We start from the raw sequence: 3,860 nt of genomic DNA, 5'->3' as shown, positions 1-3,860 counted from the left end.
GCTTCTTTAGCATGTGTGCCCAGTTATAGAGTTTCTGGTTCAAAGGGTATGGATATTTTAGTCGCTATTTGCATAATTCCATTGTACCATTCCACAGCTCACCAACAATGTATTATGGTTCTTATCTTCCCTGAATCCCTCTCCAACACTGACTTTTGAAATTTTTAGTCATCTTTACCAATTTGCAGAATATAAAGTGAAACATCAGGGTTGTTTAGATACTACTTTTTATTTTATATTATGATTTGCAACATTATTTCAAGTGCCTGTGAATACTTTGCAATTCTTTTAAGAACTATTTGTTCATATCTCTTGGCCACACCTATGTTGGGGAATGGTTTTTGTTCTGACATATTTTTATATCTTGGATATTGTTGGGGAATTCCTAAACCCAGAGATCCTGAGATCTTCCCAGAATTCCTTCCACCTAGATCAGTTTTACTGAAGATCTGTAAATCAAGAGGCAAGATGAGAAGAATGGGTGACTTTGGGGAGGGGAGAAAATGTTTTAATAATGGAATGTAACTTATTAATCTTGAGTCACCCAATATCAGGTCTGTTCTTCTCATTGTACTATTTATATGGGATCTGAGTTCTAAGAGGGTGGAGGCCCACCTTTGAGATAGAATCAGAATGGAATATAGACAGGCTCCTGTTGGAATCCTTACTAACTACTAACTAATTAGAGTTGATCTAATCTTACAAGAAGATGTTTTGGTCAGAACCTGAAACAAGGTACTAAGTAGAACTAATTAATACAAGGCTTGTGTTCACACCTTTACTCATTGGAGTTCAATGAGTTCACACCTCCCTTGAAGCTCTTTGGGCCAGAGAGCACTAGCATAAATAGAGCTTCAATGGGCCAGTCAAGGAAGTTCTTCAGAGTAAGAAGCTACAAGTCGAGATTTCACTGGAATGACATGAAGAATGGAGCTGGCTGGAGGCTGAAGAAAGCAGAGGCAGAGGCTGAAGGACCAGACCTTTGGATTTGGCGACATTTGGAGAGAGCTCTTGGAACCAAGCAGAGAGATAGGCCTCTAAGCTAACCGGGCTATATTGGAGATAATAAAAGATCTGAACTTTTATCACCTGGCTGCGTTTTGAGAAGAAAAAGCTCACCACAGGCTCCCTTTCTAGATCTCTAAGACAACTGTTTCTGGGGAGATGTTTTTCCCAAATTCCAGCACAGAAGTTTTGTCCATTTCTTCTATAATACCAAGCCCTTGTCTGAGAATTTCAATTAAAAAAAAAAAAACCTTCTTTTCCTTTTCAATTACTTCTTACCCTCAACCTGGTTTAGCCTGTCTGCCAAAACAGTTTACTAGACTGTGGCTGTTCAGCACGTTACAGCTTCTTGGAGGTGAGAACTGGATGATTCAGGAGATATCAAAAGTGGAAAGCAATTTTGAAAAGGACTAGGCAGCCCTCACACCAGAGTTACACTTTTCCCCCGAATACCCGTACTGTGCAGGATTAGAACAGAATGATGTCTTTAATGTCAGTAATAGGCAATGAAAAGCAAGGTAAACCTCAATTGGCCTTCAACCTTCTAATGATGATTTTGGTTACATCTCTAACACTGGTGGTTTCTCACTGTGAGGAAATTTATTCTCCAGGATTGTGAGAATAAGTTATCTATGGCTATTAAGCAATGAGAGATCAATGTACTAAGTTTTGCATCCTTCAGAAATGTACTTGAATATGATTATCATAAACTGTTAGTCTCACTTGCAATGATGGCTCTGTATTTTCCAGGAGAGAATTTTATCATTTTCCAAATTGTACTAAAAGATTTCCTCAGAGCACAAATTGACTTTAAGTTGCATGGAAGGAGTGAGTTTTGGAAGTGAGAAGAATTAGCCTTTTAGAAAATGGCAAATTGGGAAGAATGAATTGTGCTTTGTTTACTTGGGACTTTATGTAACTTTGTATTGCTAATGGTTGTTATCAACCAAGTCACAATGGAAAACGACTGCAAATGTCTTTTTATGGTAGTATTTCTCAACTTTTTTTGATGTTCTGAGAACTCATTTTTAACAATAAAAATGTAATTTAATACAATGTTCATAATATTATTTTATATTTATAAAGTGCTTCTAAAAACAGTGACAACTTTTGCTTCCCCCCAACTCCAAATTAAATAAATCACTCAGTAATCAATCAATAAACATTTATTAGGTGCCTATTAAGTATTTGGCACTACGCTAAACTCTAGGTATTGAAAGAGGCAAAAGACAGCCCCTGCCTTCAAAGAATTTATAATCTGATGGGAAAGACAAGCTACAAACAAATATATATAAAGTGAGCTGTACATAGGACAAATAAGAAATAATTTTAAAAGGGAAGACACTAGAATTTAAACTATAATAAAAATTTTTATTCTATCTATAATTAAATTAAAATATAAATTTAAAATTATAAAACTCTAGCTGTAAATAATAACAAATATCTCATGAGACATTCTATAAGATTAATAGAAACAATCCAGCAAGTTTTTATCTTCTATTAATATTATCAGCATTTTATATAGTTATGGAAGAAATATCTCCAACTGAGTTCATGTGGTAGCTTACTATTGCCAAATCTTTTGTGAGGGAAACCTGAATTTGGTAAATAGTGAATGAAGTGGGCTTTGACTTGGACTTCTATTCCTATAGCATGCACAAAGTCTTATTAACTTTGGATATTTTTGAAGGGGAACATTCTTTTAGTGACTGAGTCACTAATAAAGACTGCTGTAAATAAGTACAGAAAGGATATTTAGGAGAATAGGGAAGATTAATTAAGTCTTGTACCTAAAATACCTTTCCTAGGTATCTGCAATATTAAGCAGGGACTTACTGCCATTGATTCTTTGATTAGACTTTTTTTCCAGTGGAAGGTAAGGGGAAATCCTGCTTTGACTGTCTTCACAATCTCAGCCTGGTTGGATACTGCAGAGGTAAAATTTCAAACATGAAAAGAAAGGAAAAAATTTTCCTGTTTGTAGAAATCTGTGTCATTATAGACAATTTGAGAGCAAATTTATTATTAAATTGATGTTTAATATCTTTACTGTGAATTTTCAAAATATGACAAAGATGTTTTAAACTACTAAAATATGTTTTTTTGAGAGATCTGAGCTAGGATTACGATTATTGGCAAACAGGCAAAAAGCACATGCTTTATTACTCTCTCCTCTTCCTAAAATGCAATAGATGCATTGTCTAAAAAAATAAACAAAGCTGAAACTAGTCTGAAATTGTTTAACAGAATTTAATAGTTTACATAAATCAGTAACAAAGTTACTTTTAAATTTAAATAGACTATGCAATTAAAAAAGTAAACATTTAGTAATTATTTAGTATTATATTAGTATTATTAGGGGGTCTGTGCTGAGCGGTGCCGGCTGCCAGACCGTGCCTCGGGAGATTCTCTTGGCAGGTGCCTGGTCGAGCTCTTTCTTGGCTAGCCGTCTTCCGCTAGCCCCCGCGCCTCTCTGGCCGCTCCCCGATAAAGCGGGAGAGAAGAGCGGAGCGCAGCGCTGAGCTCTGCTGCCCCTGAGCTCTCTCCTGCCACGTTCAGGTCAGCTCCCCTTGGAGCCGGGAATGAACCGAAGCACAAGTGTTCCTCGTTCGCCTGGCATACCCTTTAATCCTCAAGGTCAGGCAACCATAGAAAGAAGAAACAGGGACATTAAGATACTCCTCCAAAAACAAAAGAAAGGGGGATCCACGGGTAACCCTAGAGAACTTCTAAATTTAGTTCTCTATACCATTAATTTTTAAATCTTTGATAAAGATGCACTGGCTCCAGCAGACAGGTTTTATAACCCATCAGAAGAACAGTGTCCAGTGCGAGCAGCTCCACAAGAGATCCAG

The sequence above is a fragment of the Antechinus flavipes genome, chromosome 2 (genome assembly GCF_016432865.1).
Source record: "Antechinus flavipes isolate AdamAnt ecotype Samford, QLD, Australia chromosome 2, AdamAnt_v2, whole genome shotgun sequence".
Classification (NCBI taxonomy): domain Eukaryota; kingdom Metazoa; phylum Chordata; class Mammalia; order Dasyuromorphia; family Dasyuridae; genus Antechinus; species Antechinus flavipes.
Note: the sequence above shows the minus strand (reverse complement) of the source record.